Source organism: Stenella coeruleoalba (assembly GCF_951394435.1).
Source record: "Stenella coeruleoalba genome assembly, chromosome: 11".
NCBI classification, from domain to species: Eukaryota; Metazoa; Chordata; class Mammalia; order Artiodactyla; family Delphinidae; genus Stenella; species Stenella coeruleoalba.
The window spans coordinates 30300273-30318175 of NC_137157.1; the positions used below are offsets into that span (position 1 = coordinate 30300273).

The 17903-nt window shown below is 39.2% G+C and overlaps 1 protein-coding gene across 4 annotated transcripts in view; it reads left to right on the forward strand.

Annotated features, from left to right (window-relative positions):
* ATP2B1 (ATPase plasma membrane Ca2+ transporting 1) overlaps positions 1 to 17903 on the forward strand; it is a 592658-nt gene that overhangs the window by 352117 nt on the left and 222638 nt on the right. For all 4 annotated transcript variants that reach the window (XM_079938566.1, XM_079938562.1, XM_079938563.1 and 1 more), the window contains one exon: positions 11865 to 11948. The gene's annotated coding sequence lies outside the window, so the exon portion shown is untranslated. The remainder of the gene's footprint in view (positions 1 to 11864; positions 11949 to 17903) is intronic.

Here is a 17903-nt window from a genome sequence, read left to right on the forward strand (position 1 = left end):
TCTTAGCAGGACAAGCACACAAGAAAGGCAAATGGAGATCTCTTCTGCTAGGACATATGAAATTGAGATATACGAATTCACTATTGAGATAGAAATTTTCCTATCAGCAGCAAAAACATCGTCGTCGTCATCATCATCATCATCATCATCATAATTAGCAACCCAACACTCCCTGAGTGCTTATACATACCAGGCATTGTTAAAAGTGTTTTACATGAATAGGCTCATTTCAGCCTCGCTTTCAGTGTACCACTGCTGTCTCCAACTGCTAAGCAAGTCGTAAGGTGTAGAGTGGAGCCAGTATTTAAACCCAGGCAATCTGTTTTCAGGTTTTAAACCCTGAAGAGAGAATAGGTAGGTGTCTGGAAAAGCCTATAATATTTCCCCTTGGAGTCTGTTGCCTCTCAAAGTCTGCACACAAAAACAAAAACCATAATTTACAATAGTGATGTTTGATGAGACCAGTGTTTAATGAGAAGATATACCTATAGTTGGAAAATGTCATCTGGGTATGGTTCTGACTAGGGGATCAGAAGAGCTAGGCTCCCACAACCAGCCTATGGCAGCAAACCTTAGTGTCCAGAGCAGCATTTTAAAAGGTGAATAAGTCTAAAGTTAGTAAGATGGAAGCAAATGGAAGCAAAAATACAATCAACTCTTGATTATTTGTGATTTATGGCTAGGAAATACAGGTCATTCAAACAGCTACTTTAGCCGATAAGTTCAACCTTCTGCCCGTGAAAACCTTGTGCATTCAGTTTTTATTACTGCTGTAACAAATTACCACAAATATAGTAGCATAAAACAACACAAATTAAGTGTCTTATAGTTTAGTAGTTCAGCAATCTAGTATGGGTCTTACCGGACTACAAACCAGGTATCTGCAGGCTGCATTTCTTTCTGGAGATTTTAAGGGAGAATCTGTTTCTTACTCATTTGGGTTATTTGCAGAATTTAGTTCTTTGTGATGGGAGAAGGACTGAAGTCTTGTCTTCTTGCTTCCTGTAAACTGAGGCCCATTCCCAGCTTCTAGAAGCTGCCACATTCCTTGGCTCACGGCCCCCTCGCTCACCTTCAAAGCCAGCATTGGCAAGTTGAGTTCTTCAAATCTCTCCTCCTTCCTCTTCTGTCTCATCTCTCTGACCCAATCAGGAAAGTTTCTTCCCTTTTTAGGACTCACGTGATTATATTGTGCCCATGCCATTAACCCAGGATAATCTCCTGACTTCACGGTCCATACCTTTGATTATACCTGCAAAGCTCCTTTGCCATGTAAGGTAGAATATATACAGTCCTACCCAGTTCCACAGCTCACATCTCCAGGTCCATAGATAAAGCCAGGAACATCCTTGGAGGACATTATTCTGCAACCTCATTTATGAATAGGAAGCACAGCTAGAAGGTTTTGTTTGTTCCTCTTTTTCTCTTTAACAGCTTTATTGAGGTGCAATTGATGTACGTTGAACTGCACATGTTTAAAATGTACAACTTTATGAGTTTTGACATTTGTATACAGTATACACCCATAAATCTGTCACCACAATCAATATAATGAATATACCCATTATTCCTAAAGGTTTCCTTGTGACCCTTTTTAACCCATCCCTCCCTCCTTCATCTCATTCCCAGGCAACCATTGATCTGCTTTCTGTTATTATAGATGAGTGTGTATTTTCTAGAATTTTATATAAATGGAATTACACAGTATGTACTTTGCGGGGGGGGGGTCTGCCTTTTTTCAATCAATAATACTATGTGACCTAGCCATTCCACGCCTATGTACTACTATTTTATTTATTTGTTTTTGGCTGCGTTGGGTCTTTGTTGCTGTGTGTCGGCTTTCTCTAGTTGCGGCGAGCGGGGGCTGCTCTTCATTGCGGTGCGCGTGCTTCTCTTGCGGTGGCTTCTCTTGTTTCAGTGGCTTCTCTTGTTGCAGAGCCCAGGCTCTAGGCATGCTGGCTTCAGTAGTTGTGGCTCACGGGCTCTAGAGCGCAGGCTCAGTAGTTTTGGTGCACGGGCTTAGTTGCTTCGCAGCATGTAGAATCTTCCCGGACTAGGGATCAAACCCGTGTCCCCTGCATTGGCAGGCGGATTCTTAACCACTGTTCCACCAGGGAAGTCCCTCCTATATACTACTTTTATTGTTTCTGGCTGGGACAATGCGTTAAGAAGAGAAAAGAGACTAAGAACAACCTGAGCTTTTCCGACCTCCAGTCCAGCTCAGATACAAACCCCGGGCTAACTTAGACATATGAAATCTTCGACACTCAGACAATATTATGTTCTATCCATTAGTTTTTGCTGTGTAAGAAACTATCCCTGAAACTAAATGGCTTAAACAGTATCACTTCTCTGTGAATCAGTGATTTAAGCTGGTATTTGCTGGGTCATTCTGCTAGGATTGGCTATGCTCACTCTGGGGCTAAAGTCAGTGCGTAGATTGGCTAAGGGCTGATTCAATGTCTCGCTCAATGTCTGGTGGCCGGTGCTGGCTGTCAGTTGATGCTGGCTGCCAGTGGGGTGATGAAGATGACTGGCCACAGGTCTCCAGCAAATTACTCCAGGTTTATATTTACCTGGTGGCAGCCACAGGATTCCCAAGAGCAGCAAGAGAGGCAAGCCCCAATGCTCAAGGACTTTTCAAGCTTCTGTTTACGTCACATTTGCTAATGTTTTATTGGTCATAGCAAGTCACATGACTAAGCTCAGATTAAAGGGTGAAGAAACAGACTCCACCTCTTGATGAGAGTAACTACAAAGAAACACTGCAAAAGGACATGCACTCAGGTAGGGGAAGATTTTGAAACCTTGTTTCTGCAGTCTAGCTCATCTACTTCTCTTCTTCCTTCATTAACTACACTCCCTCACTGCCCATTCACGCCTTAAGCCATGCCTCAAGTTCAATTTCCTTACCCATCACTCAGCAGAATCTATTCTCTCATAAATTACCAGTGAACTTCTTGTTTCTTGCTAAATCCAGGGAACCCATTTCCCTTATCATCTCATTCGGCATCTTGGCATCATTTAACACAATCTTCTCCCTTGGCTTTGATAACACTATTCTTTTCCGTATAGGCCTCTTAGCTATTTCTTCACAGTCTCCTTTATGGAAAAAGTGTGTAGCATGGTGCTAGCACAAAATAAGCATTTTAAGTGGTTTGTTGAATGAATTATTGAATGAGTGAATGAATGCAAGAACAAATAAAAAAGGATTATGTTCCCCTACCCACCAATTAAATGTTAGAGTTTGCCAATCTTTGGTTACTACCTGTACACTGATGATTTCTAATTTTATGTCTCCAGAGCCTAAATCTCTTTCCTTACTTCAGGAATGTATATGCAACCTCTGACTGGACTTTCTCCCCACTGACACTCCAAACTCAACCTGTCCGAGTCTGATCTCATTAATCTCACTGCCAGACCTACTTTTCTTCCAGATTCTTCCACAATCTGCCTAGTCACCCAAGTCAAAAATCTGAATGTTATCCTTGGCTCCATCCTATCAGTTGCTTAAGTCCTGTTACATCTTCCTTTTGAAATCAGCCCCCTTGTTTCCAACCACGTTTCTACCACTTTTGTTTGGGTCCTCATTAGTCCTTATCTAGATGCCTACAGCTACCCCCCAACTCAGTGTTTGCAAAATCGCTCTGAAGACAAAAATCATCTGAAGACAGGAAGCATATGTTTTTATGCTTGTTAAAACTGCAGATTACCAGACATGCCCCAAACCTTCTGCGTCATAATCTCCCAGAAAGGAGCCTGGAAATATGTATGTTTAAAAAGCAACCCAGATGATTCTTGCTATCAGGAAACATGGGAAAATATTTTTTTGCCTCCCAAATGCCAGAATTGCCACCCACCCTATAATCTACTCTCCACAGCATTGCCAGTGACCTGTTTAAAACACGAATCTAATCTTACTCCTTTGCTTAAAATATTTTCATGGTTCTTCATGATGTCTAGGATAATAGCCACATTCTTTAACAGACCCTTCATATTTCTCTGGCCTTATCTTTCAATCCTTTTCAGTATGGACTCTACGCTCTATTCTTAACTCTTTCCTAAATGCAGCATGCATACCCTTTCAGGCCACTGCACCAGCTCTACCTGCTACTTAGGACACTCAACCCCTTTATTCATCACACACGTATAATACTTCAGTGAGACAGGCACTGTTCTGAGTGCTTTGGAAGTACTAACTTACATATTCATCCTTACAACCCTGGGATGGGTAAGTAGATGGTGGATACTATTGTTATCCCCACTCATGGAGAAAAGGGAGAGACATTTGCCTGGAGTCACGCATAGTTTCTGGCAAAACCACGACTTGATCCCAGACAGCCTGGGATCTGTAGAATCTATTCATTTAGCACCCATGCTCTAGTGCCTTGCCTTCATCTGGTTAAACTCGTTTTTATTCAGAGCACATCTCATGCATTAATACTTCCTGGAAGGCTTCTTCAATCCCCCGGTCTGAATTAGCATTCTGGGCTTATTTTTTGTCACAGCACTCATAACACTGTACCATTAAAGTCTCTTTTCTTGTCTTACAAACCAGACTGTAAGTTCCTTAACAGAAGGAAACACATTTTTTGTATCCCCAAAACCTAGCACAATGCCCAGCATGAAGTACTAACTATCCGTTGAATTTTTTAAAAAGGAATAAATGAATGAGTGAGTAAACTTATAAGGGAGCTGCAGGGAACATCAACAACAGACAATCTGAACATTCTGCCCCTGAATCGTCAAGTCATCTGTACACAATTTCATAAGGCTTTTCAATTTTGGGCATATGAGATGGCCTACCTTGTATGAAAAATAAACTTTGGAGTCTTCTTACAAATTCTACAAATGTTCATGGGAATTCAAATTAAACGCATGATTGGACATTTATTTGTTTAATCTATTCAGTAGATTTATTTCTCTGTGTCAAGCATGAAAGTTAAAACTATTTCTAGACCTTTCATCTTAGCTCTGCTTTCCCCTTAATTTCTTCACTCCAAAATGTTGAACAAAACAGGTCCCTTTTTGTGGTTGGAAAGTTTGGCTTTACATAGAACCTTTCAACACACAACTGTCAGCACCTGATTATGGGTCATTTTTTAGCCTCTGACTTTCACTTCCTTCCTTAAATAGGTCTTTCAGATGAATCATCTTCAGCCACTCTGTGATTATGCAGGGAACAGTTACTCAGTATATAAATGAACAGGATGCACTCAGCTCCTTCCTACCTTGTATGCTTCTGTGCTCTGATTTTGGGGGGTTTCATTTTCCATTCAGTAAAAATTTGAGTGACAACCGTGTGCTGGATTTTGTGTAAGCCCTCAGTTCATTAACACTTCCTGCAAGTATGAGAGGAAGTAAATAACTGGGGAAAGCTCACATCTACCAGTTTTCAGCCTTTTAGCATTTTTGGTTTGGAGAGGAATTTAGTGGAAAAGGACTTGGATGAGACTTTTTATAATACTTGTGCAATTATTTTTCTATATGTCATGTCATTATTAAAATAATTGTGTGTGTGTACAATACATATACATATAGATGCAAGTAATCTGTCCACCACCACAGTAGTAGAGCCTTCTAACTACTCAAAAATTTATCCCTCAGCCCATAACCCATGAAAACTTTATCAAATTCATTCCTATAATATGCATTCTGATAGTCATAACTATTGGATCGATTTTGGAAAATAATATATTATGGTAAATAATCTATTTAATGATAGTTTATGGGTTGTATCACATGTCCATGAATATTAATAGGAAAGATTCCACTTTTTTCCATGTGAAACCAGGAAAAATCAAAGTACCAAGACCTACAATACTGGAAAATACTAGAATGAATTAAGGAAAGAGGAAGTTTACAATAGAAATTCTTGTCTTTTATCTTCCATATGAATGACATCCTACATATGTATGATCCTGACCTACATTTCTACAGTTGAAGGCTGTTTCCTGAGTCAATCACAGCTGCAATGAAAGGTGCAGCAACAGAGGTATGAAAATACACAGGCAACAGCACTCTGACAGAGCAATTCTATAGGCAAGAGATTAAAGGACTAATGTGCAGGACCTCAGGTATGGTAGGTTTTAGGAAAGATGTTGAACCTCTATAAGAGTGCAAAAACTACTTATTTAAGAGTCTTTCCAGGCTGCTAAAGAAGATTCTGGCTTTGTGCTGCTTCCCCCTCTCGTTTATCTTCTGAGAAGAGAAGAGATGTCAAAAGAAAGTAAGCTTTGGGCATTAGTAATGGAGAATCGTCAGAGAATGAACAGAGAGCAGTGCCTGCAAGGTGGTAGGAAAGGAGGAAGATGTAACAGAGTCAATTAGGATGAAGAGCCAGAGACGGTGGGAAGAGAAAAATAAAAACAGCCCAAACTGGGGGCAGAGGAAATGGCTCAGAAAAGAAGCTAAGAGTGCGAATAGCTATGGGGTGTGACGGCAACTTGTGGGAAAGAGAAAAGAGGAAATTTTCCGAGAGCTATTTGTACCCTTCCTAGTATTTGAGAAACAGAAGTGCAGTATTTGAGATGTTCTGAAATTACTTTTGGTAGCTGAGTTCCTTTGCATACAGTACTGCCCTGAAAAGAACTACATGGTTCATGGCTTTATAAACATTACACGTCTTGCAGTGAAATGTTATGAAAACCACCTTCACTGTCATCTGGCCAGCAGTATTTGTTGCCTCTGGATGAACTGATAAAACCCCTTTAGATTGACTCATTCTCTACTTGGACCACATTGCCTCTTCTCCTCTCCCCATCTTCATTTACTGTTCTTTGTGTCCTTGTTGAAATACAAATAACAAACGACTTTAACATCCTTGATGCCAGGAACTGTGTCTTTTCTTATTTTTGTACTTCGAGTTATATCTGGCAGAACACCCAGGATGTGATTAGATATTCAGTTAGTTAACTAATCAATTAATTAATCCTAGGATACATATAAAGTTTTGCAAAATAAAATGAGTAAAAATGCATGAAGAGAAAGCCAAGTAGCTTTGGTTTTGTTGGTGGTATTTTAATTATTATCACTTTCTTATTGATCTTTTCAATATTCTGATTCAGCCATGTATTGGAATCTAAGAACTATCAGATACATTAGTCACTGGTGATTTAATTACTACAACTTTGCTTACCGACCTTACCAAAATGTTCTAATTTCAGCAACATATTTGGAACTCAATTGTTATTACTACCTTTTAACACTTCAGAAAATATCACTAATTTAAGAGACTATTATTCTTCTAGAAAGTAGTTATATAAGTAGCATTAATAACATTTGCATTTTCTACCATTCTTGTCTAAAAATTAGCTACAAAATTGGCCAGTTTTAATTCTCTAAAGTTTATGAAGGTATGCACGAGATCATAGCTATAGCTCCCACACAAATTGTTTTGATTGTCTGGAAGTCTTTGTTGTTTCATTAGCTATTATCCTTCTGCACAAAGTCCTTACATAATGAAATGCACCAAACCATCTCTGGATCCAGAATAGCAGTGTGCCATGAGTAGTATATAAGACGAAGATTTAATGGCTAGGTGAGAGCACCCATCGAGAATCTGGACTGAACCGTAGGAAGTTAAAAAGGAATAAAAACATTTGTTCTCTGACAACAAGGAACTTATATACAACATACACAAAATAAGTTGCTGTGATGTGAAATGAGAAGCATTAAAACATATACATACACACACTTTGCTGTCATGCATTCATAAACTTACATTTTCAGTTATGTTGTTGCTCTCTCAGTGTACACACCTTGCCAGATAGATGTGTTTTTGACCGGGTAAAGTAGAAGAGTCCAGTTGAGAAAACAGGCCTGGAAGAGGCAGCACTTACCAGCTGTGTGCCCTGTGTAAGTCTTAGAGCTTCACTGAGCCTCCGGTTCTTCATATGTGAGGAGGAGTGGACACCTACTTCTTGAGTGGGGTCTAAAGAGGAAATGAGGTCACCGTGGAAGTGCCTAGCATAGAACACCCCACAACCAACCGTTCTCTCTCCACATTGCATTTTACTTTGATTTCTGACTGCTAACTCACGGTAAAGCCTGCACCTTCTTGGCAGTTCTGCTTCTTAGACACCAAGATTAAACAAACAAACAAAAAGCGCCCTTCTGATGACTACAAAAAAATAAAACTATTTACACAAGTCACAAAGAGGTAGCATTAAATATGTTACTGATGAGAGTTGTTCAGATGTACGTATAAATGCTTGGCTACTTATAAGATACAAAAGGCAATTAATATAAAGGAGAGGAGGTTTCTGGGAAGATTGTAGAACAAGAAGCTGTCCCTTGAAAGGGTATTATAAGTAAGGTATTATTAAGGAAATTTTTATCGTGTTTATTCTTTTATGATATAATGCACACTTTAAAAAAAAACGTAGGGGCTGCCCTGGTGGCGCAGTGGTTGAGAATCTGCCTGCCAGTGCAGGGGACACGAGTTCGAGCCCTGGTCTGGGAAGATCCCACATGCCGTGGAGCAACTAGGCCCGTGAGCCACAGCTATTGAGCCTGCGCGTCTGGAGCCCGTGCTCCGCAACAAGAGAGGCCGCGATAGTGAGAGGCCCACGCACCGCGATGAAGAGTGCCCCCCGCTTGCCGCAACTAGAGAAAGCCCTCGCACAGAAATGAAGACCCAACACAGCCAAAAATTAATTAATTAATTAATTTTTTAAAAAACTTGGAAAGCATATAAATTTTTTTAATCATAAAATCAGCCATAAACTCATACCAGATATAAACTCTGGTAACATTTGGTGTTTTCCTTCCAATGTTTTTCTTCATATGTGATCTATGTTTTTTACCTATTTTAAATTATATAATTTATGTGTTTTTGCATCTCATTTTTTTCTTAGATTGTGTAATAAGCATTTTCCATGCTATTAAACACTTTCTGAAATCATGCTTTTTAACGATTTTTCACAGCTGCCTGTTATACATAAGGTACCTGCACAATAACTCTGAATTTCACCACTTACAAATTACTCCTTTATACTGCTCCCAGTTTTTCACTTTTAGCAGAACTTTAGATGATGAGAATGATGCGTTTTAGTTAAAAGTAACATTTTGACCAACATGACATAAACTTTACAGACTGGATAATGAAGAGAAAGAGATGAAGGGGAACAGCTCAGAATAGAAAGCCAACATGGAATTATGTTATCTCTATATACTATCAGATAATATAACAATGCAATTGTACTTCTAAGTAAGTTAAAAACATCTTAAGGAAGTCAGAGAGCATTTACTTACACCAAGGAATGGACAGGAATTAAACAGTGAAAAAAGGTTATGTTCTTTCCGAAACACTGATGAATGTGAGACCTGAACTAGCTTTTGTGGTCACAATTGGTCTCTGGAAAGTGTTCTGTATCATAAGAAGATGACATATTTAATAAACATCAAATGGCAGAATGATATCTGGCTAATAAGACAGATAAGGAGCTCATCTCATACACAGGTTGAGCTCAAGTGAACTCTGGCATAACCATCAAAGAGTGCAAGGAGGGTGGGCAGAGAGGGCAAGGACAGAAGGGAAGATTTCTTCCATTCAAAACCACGCCAATTCCATCTCATCAAGTCTTTCCTGATGATCTCCTTCTCCAGTGCCTCCCCTCATCACAAGCTCTCACACTACAGGCACATGCCATCAGTTCATGGACTCAACTAAGTTCTAACAGTGTAAGGACACATGGAACAAATTCAATGTTCATGAGGGTCATCCTTTGTTCCTCTTTTGTACAGCACTGAATAGTCTCTTCTGACGTTCCATAGACCCTCCTCCTTTGTTACACTGAAACTTGAGCAACCGTAGATTGTGAAATGAAGGATTATAAACCAGGGCCAGGAGAACTACAGCAGAAAATGAACTAAGGTAGAAGTTGGAACCAGATTATAAGAACACGTTGAACAGATAGCCTGGAGACAGAGATACATAAAAAACCAAAAGATAGAAGGAACTGGAGAGGTGAAGTCAGACAAAGAATCAGAACCCAGAGAGATCAGGTCAGGAGAAGGCACCAGTGCAGAAGTAAGTCAATACTTGGGAGGACCAGAGGTCACTGCTTCAGAGACAGAGTGTCTTAAACCGAAATGAGACCAGCCTCAAATGGAAGGACATTGTTTACTCCTCCTGAAAAATCAAGATCCACAGATTGACATCCTGGACACAGAACCAAGAGATTAAGATGAATGCATTGGGTTTGGTAAACTAGCACCTCATTCAACTCCCTGAGGCCCAGTAACTTATCTGGCTTTGGGACTGAGTCTTTCTCTTTTATCTGCCTTACCTCCTATTCTCCAGTTTCACAGCAGGCCAGACCCCCTTTTGATTAATAGCTTTGGCTTAAGCTATATTCTTCATAGGATCCTTTGGTTTCTGGTTGAAACTACCCTATGCAAGGCCACCTCCTCGCTCGTGCAAGAGACATCCTTTCTGTCCTATATGTCCCCAACTCATTTCAGACAAAGACAGATGCCCCTTTCCATTCCTTCCCAGGGTTGAGAGTGGCAGGATGTGTTTGAGCTGCTCAAAACCCTATTTTCTTTGGAGTTGAGAAAGAAGGGGATACAAGAAACAATATGAAGAGAACAGAACACCCAGGGACATCCAAAAGCACTAAAACCTCCTGTAATGGAGCAGTGCCCCCTGGGCCCTTCCCAGGACAGACCCCATGTCCTCTGCCTGCCTCTTGTCTGTAGAAAAACTTTAGCCAAGGAATAAATTTAATCAGAGAAGTGAGAAAATGCAGAAATGAAGGAAAATAGTCAAGCAAGAAAAAAATAATAGTAGTTTAGCCATTAAACAAAGTCAAGGACTTTTAGTTCCTCCTCAAGGGCTAGAGATAATATTCTGAGTCATATCTTTTGAGCTGTTTTACAGATACTGAAACCTCCACCACATAGAAGAAGTGATGACCAGACTATAGCCATGACATAAGCTGCTCCATCTTGCACAATTCCAAGAACTGGCCTCAAAGAAAGGGGAACAAACCAACCCTAGAACTAAAGGTTAACTGTACTTAAAACAATCAAGATGATACTTATCAGACCACCACATGACCAATTTCAAGATGATTGTAGGAGCTGACTGTGCCGTTCTGCACGTAGCCCCCTCGTTCCACCTGTACACCCCTGAAACTCTCCTTTAAAATCTTTTGCCTCCTGATCGGCAGTTGGGAGTTGGCTCTTGGACACGAGTCCACCTTCTCCCCAGATTGCTGGCCTCCTGAATAAAGCAACCTTTCCTTTCCTACCAACACTTGTCTCTAGAGTATTGGCTTTCAAGCAATGAGCAGCTGAACCTGAATTCAGGAACACTCCCTCTAAGAGATGCCTCTTGCCCTGGGCAGGACTGCACAGACCCGCGTGCACCCATGGGGCCACACGCAGTGCGTCAGCTTTGCCTCAGCCTCTCCTCTCTCCATAATCCTTCTCAGGAACTCTGAACCTGATCTGCTCATTCTTTCACCAACCTTTTAGTTAAAACGAAAAGTCCTCTTGAGCACTTTCTATTTTCCAGATGTAGTTGAAGCCTTCCTTCCTCATACCATTTATCTTACTTAAAAATTTCTCATTTTGTGGATTCACAAAACATATTTACATGCGAAAGGCAGCCTCAAGGGGATTCTGGTACATTTGTAAAACTCTTGAAGAGAAGTATTTACATTTTAAAATGAATAATAATGTAGCTTATTGTAATATAATGTATATACAATAATGTATATTATTGATTCCTAACTAACCACCAGAGATTCTGCTAAGCGCTTTATATTATAAAGTATGTATTATATAATTATTTATCCCAATATTTTCAACATACCATGATTGCTTTCAATACACCTCTTATTTCCATTTAACAGAAGAGAAAATTGAAGATCACAAATAGTACGTGATGGATTCAGGACTGAAGACCAAACCCATATGACCGCAACATTCATCCTCTGGTCAGTATCCTGCATGGTTTCTTGCTCTGGCATTGCTGTCTTTGGCATTTATTTGGGAAGGAGGATGGCACTTTCCAATATCCTACAATGAAGATATAGCTACTGCACAATCTTGGTCACAGAATCATTTAGCTGCCCTGAAAATGGTTGTATGTGAGGCTTGCTAGACTCTAGATTTCCATACTGATCACCTTTTGAAGTGGGAGTGGAAAGAAAAAACTGCAAAATCATCCTTGGACTGCCATCCTGGGAAGTAAATTGGCATTTTTGAATAGTCTTTCAATTTCTTTCAAAGCCCCTGTAGTAGGAATGAAAGGTGTTGCTTCCATCAGAAAGCTCCTTTCACTTCACTGCCCTTCTCAAGATCAGCTTTCTTGTCACTTACAGCTGAAATTGAAGCCAAGCCCTTGGGCTGGACCTCAGGACTCCACAAACTCCTCCCACAGCCTTCATTGCCTTTCTTTCTAATTCAGAGTTCTCACTGCTCCTGGGGCCCCTGGCCTGCCGTTCCTCACGCTTGGCTTGTCTCCTGCCTCTGCCCCGCAGTACTCCCTGTAAGGGCCATTTCACTCCTCTCTGCCACCCCTCTTCCTGTCCACTCTTATCAGACCTTCACTCAGCAACCTCTTCAGTCATACTCACTTCATCAGTGCCCTACTTTTTAAACGGTCTGAAGCCCATTTTATATTCATGGGCTGTGTGTCTCTCTAGCCATAAAGCAAGGTCTTTGGGGATAAAGATTCTATTTTGCATAGACTAGAAGAGTTAACTGAATGGATACTGGCTTAAGGAAATAAGATTATTTGGTGCCTGGCACAAGTAAGCATCCATGTATTATAACTCGCATACTAATAATAATTCTTGTTTTTGGTGCTTTGGTTCATAGAAATATATATATATATATATATATATATTTAAAAGGTGTTAAGATATCCTGACAACGCTGGTACCTTGGGCACAGCTCAAGACAGGAAGCCAGAGAAGGCTGGTTCACTTTATAGCAGTGATTCTCAGCTAGGGACAAATATCTGGAGACCTTTTTGGTTATCACGACTTGGGGGTCAGGGATGTTACTGGCATCTAGTGGATAGAGGCTAGGAAGGCTACCAAACATCCTACATTGCGCAGGAGGCCCCCCGCTGCAAGGAAATACCCATCTCAAAATGTCAGTAGCTCTGAGGTTGAGAAACCCTGGTTCAGAAAGTAAGTTATTCTGCGGTCGGGTTGTCAGCATTGCCTGGGTTTGTTCGTTTGTTTGTTGTTTTGGCAGCTTATTGTCCAGTGCAGAGAATATAGATTTTATTTCTTAGATTGAGAATACCACCATTTGCATATCAGTCATTTTAGCTAAATACACTGTGACACAGCTTGTTTCACATTTACGTTCAAAGTTACCATCTCAACTTTTTAAAATTACTTTTATTAACTTTTCTACTTTTGTATGCAATATAAATCAGTTTCCAAATTCTTAAATAAAATATTTGGATTGGAAGAGACCTTAGGCATTATCTGACCCAAACTTTTCATTTTACACGTGAAGAAACTGAGACCCAAAGTGGTCTGGGGACTTTTTAATGACAGAAGCAGGACTGGATCCTAAATCTCCTAACCCGTATTCCAGCGCTCTTTGCAGTGTCACACAATGCAACCACTATGTACATGAGAAGGAGTAAATTCTTCTTTGGGAGATTCTTTCTTTCTAAGGACAGACCTAGTGACTGTGCTAACTAGTTTCACTAAACCCTAAGGTAGAAAATAATTGCTACAGTAATACATGATGAAACACTTGTCCTCTGAAGAAGCAAGATCAAACACTAAAATTCCGTTTTGGAAATGGAAATTCTAAAGCCATCTGGCATTTTTCACTTTTAAGCTCATTTAGGTAATACTTTTCAGGATATTATCATGGTTCTTCAAATAATTTTGTGTTAAGACTTTATCTTTGTTAGATATTGGTTAACATTTTCTTGGTAAATAAATTATTATAGTAAACACTTAGATGAGAAAATCTTAATAAAAACCTTTCAAGAACAATCTTAAGTATTTTTGTTCTATGCGGTAACTTTGGGTTTCACTTCATTGCCAAAGAAATGACTGGAATGGAGAGGTTAATTAACTTATTTATAATCATGCAGTATATTAATGGTAAAGAAAGGATTCCAGTACTCAGCTTTTTGTTTTGTTTGGATTTGGTTTTTTGGTTTTGTTGGTTTTGTTTTGCAAAACAAATGCTTTTAAATTATGCATTAGATGGAATTTCCAGTTTGTTGTTCAGCCTATATCCATCCTAGGGGTGTGAGCTTCTGAGCTCTCAAGCAATATGAAAGAAATGAGTAATAAAAACTGATATCACCATTTCTTAATGTTTACTATTGAGCTAGGTTTATTTAAATATTTATGATATGAAGATTAGAGATCAATTTGCGCCTTTACCCTCCACCATTCAAATTTGAATTTGTGTCATTTGTCCCAAAGAAGGCTCAGTGGAAATGCATGGAGAGATCAGTTTGAATCAAACACTTCAACTCAAGGAACAATTTAAAACAAGGCCCCGCTAATCAACAAAAGTGTCACTCGTTCCTATTCTGATTGAAAATGAGGAACAGAAAGGAGGGTGAGCAGACTGGAACTTCTTGCAGTGACTCGTTTGAGATTTATAACAAAAGGAGGAAGTTACTTCCCAGAAGTTGTGTTTGAAATAAAAAGAAATGTGTTACTGGCATATGAATACCAGACAGGCTAACACCACTATTAGAGGTAGGAATGATGTGCAGAATAAATAGCCACTAAATGTAGCGACAACTTTGAGTGACAGATGAAGAATAAAAATGAACAATTTTTCTGATAATGTCGGGAAACAAATGCCTCTTTCTTTCAGAAGGAAAAGATATATATGGTTGTGAATTCAAGCAACCTCCCATCTAGTGAACTTTTTCTCCCTAACAAAACTATTTGGCCCCAAACGGAGCAATCCCTTGGTAGAAATTGTTACTTCTTCACTTCATTGAAGGTTTACAACTGTTTATTCTGACTGTTTCTGTCCAGTTTTAACAATGTGTTTTATACTAACATTGTCCTGTCTACTGCATAATAAGAGATCCAAGAATAGGTTAGGCATTTTGTCTTCTGTAGGCCAAAGGCCATCATAAGTTCAGATGTACTACTCAGAGCAAATTTGCATGGTTTTTGTACCAAAAATATGTAATGTTTTAGGAGTCATCTCTTTATAAAATAATAAGAGAATAGGGCTTCTCTGGTGGCGCAGTGGCTGAGAGTCCACCTGCCGAGGCAGGGGACACGGGTTCGTGCCCCAGTCCAGGAAGATCCCACATGCCGCGGGGCGGCTGGGCCCGTGAGCCATGGCCACTGAGCCTGCGCGTCCAGAGCCTGAGCTCTGCAATGGGAGAGGCCACAACAGTGAGAGGCCCGCGTACCGCAAAAAAAATAAAAAAATAAGAGAATAAATTTTTGTATTAATTTAACTTTGTCAAAAATAACTCAAGAAGATATGGAAAAATTTTTTAGAAATTATACAGTACATGTCTGTGTCAGACAATCAATAACATCTTGCCTTTGCCAACAAAATGAACTTGAATATTATTTAAACTTCCCCAAGAAACTTCTGGTGTGCATCAAAAAGCAGAAAAGAAAATAAAGGGCCTCTGCCTCAGGCTACTATGTATGCAGTTTCCCTGGATGATGGAAATCCCATGGTGACAGCCTTTCATGACGGCGATAGATATTTCCAAAAGTACGGTTCTATAAAAGTCCCTCTGAACTTAAGAAAGAAAATATTAATTAGGTAGTATGATGTAATGTGTCACCTTTAATTATCCTATCCTATGAGAAAACTTGAATCTAATATCAGACCAATATTTGGTTTCAACTAAGGAGAATGGTATCTGCTTGTTTATTACAAGGATCTCTGAATCCAAAATAATGAAAGAAAGCTAAAGCGTATTATGGAGTTATCAGTCCATTATAGGAATTCTTTAGCTATACAGAGGACAGTTTTGATAAATGGCTCTCAAAGGACCCTTTTAATTTCCATAAATAATTCATTATGGCCATGTTAACGTGTGCAGTTGTTTGAGGGTATTCTCACTTCTGCCCAGAAATTTCAAGACATGAATTGAAATGTTACTTTCATATGCTATTAAAGTCCATTATTTCTGCATTGAGGTTTCATATTATGCATCATGGCAATTGTTTCACTTAGTGAAATGATCAGAAATTCACTTTGCCCAAATCTCAGTTTTGATCTTTGCATAATGTCAAAATTTCTCTTCGGAAAAAAAAAACAAAACAAACAGCAATTGATGGTTTTTCTTTTATGTTTAGTATTCAAGTTAAGAGTATACAATTTGCAAGGAAGACTCTGGCCAAGAACTCACCTCCCCATCATCAGAACTTCCCCTTAACTTCTCACCTCCTCAGTTACAGTGATTTTTCTTTGATATCTCAGTGATTTCCCAGCTCCCACCAATTCTGTATGCTTAGCATTTGGAAGGACAAATTAACTGACATGACTCCATAGTTTTGTCTTTTTCAGAATGTCATATAGCTGGAATTATACAGTATGTAGCCATTACAGACTGGGTTCTTTCACTAAGCAATATACTTTTAAGATTCCTCCGAGTCTTCTGTATATTGATAGCTTGTTTCTTTTTAGTACCTATTAATATTCCATGCTATGGATGTGCCACAATTTATTTATGTATTCACCCTTTGAAGGACATCTTAGTTTCTTCTAACTTTTGGCAATTCTGAGTAAAGGTGCTATGAACATTTGTGTGAGGTTTTTTGTGTGGACATGTTTTCAGCTCATTTGAGTAAATACTTCAGAGCACGGTTGCTGAATTATATGGTAAGAGTATGTTTAGTTTTTTAAGAAGCCATGAAAATGTCTTTTAAAGCGGCTGAATAGTTTTGCATTCCCACCAGCAATAAATGGGAGTTCCCGTTGCTTCACTTCCTCACCAGCATTTGGTGGTGTCAGTGTTCGCAGATGTTCTTTATCAAATTGACAAAGTTACCCTCTGTTCCTAGTTTGATAACATTTTGTGTAATAAATGGATGCTGCATTTTGTCAAATGCCTTTTCTACATCAATTGATATGATCATACGATTTTTCTTCTTTATCCTGTTGACATGATGGATTACATTATTTGATGTTTGAATGTTGAACCATCCTTGCATACTTGAAGTAAATCCCACTTTGCTACAATGTAAAATAAAAAAAAATTGACATGACAGTTCATCATGTGACTGACCTTTGGGGTTCACTCACAGAACCTAGACTATGATGTCATCAATTCTAAGAATAACCATGGATGGAATTTACTGAGCCTTTACCTCATGCTGGTCACCATGATAAGCACTCCATATCCATCATTTAATTTAATTCTCATCACAATGACTATGAGTTATTGCTATTCCCTTTGACATATGAAGAAACTGAAGTTTAGAAGTTTCAGGGAACATGCAGGTAGAAGGCGCAGAGCCCAGATACAAATCCAGGTCTGCTCACTTTTAAACGAGAAAGAATGAACCACTCCTTCTTTTCCCCAAGGTAGAATCTAAGAAGAACAAGAGACAGTGGTTCAGCATTGAGTTGAATCTTTGCTAAACTCGGGGTCTCTAAGGTTCTATTTGTGTGACTGATGAAGAGACGCCTTAAGGGAAAATGAGCCAGCAAGAGGTCCCTTCTTCTATTCTCAGAAAACCCAAAGGGAGAAGAGGATGAGAAATGAATTAAAGAGACCAGACTTTACAAAATGTTGAGAATTACTGATTCTGTGGAGGGAGAAACAATTTGAAATTTTAAAAATGTATTTAATTAACACTAATATAGCACAAACTGTCAAGCACTGTTCTATGTACTTCATAAATATTAGCTCATTCAGGCCCTATAGTTACCTATGAAATGGGTACAATTATTTTTCTCATTTCAAA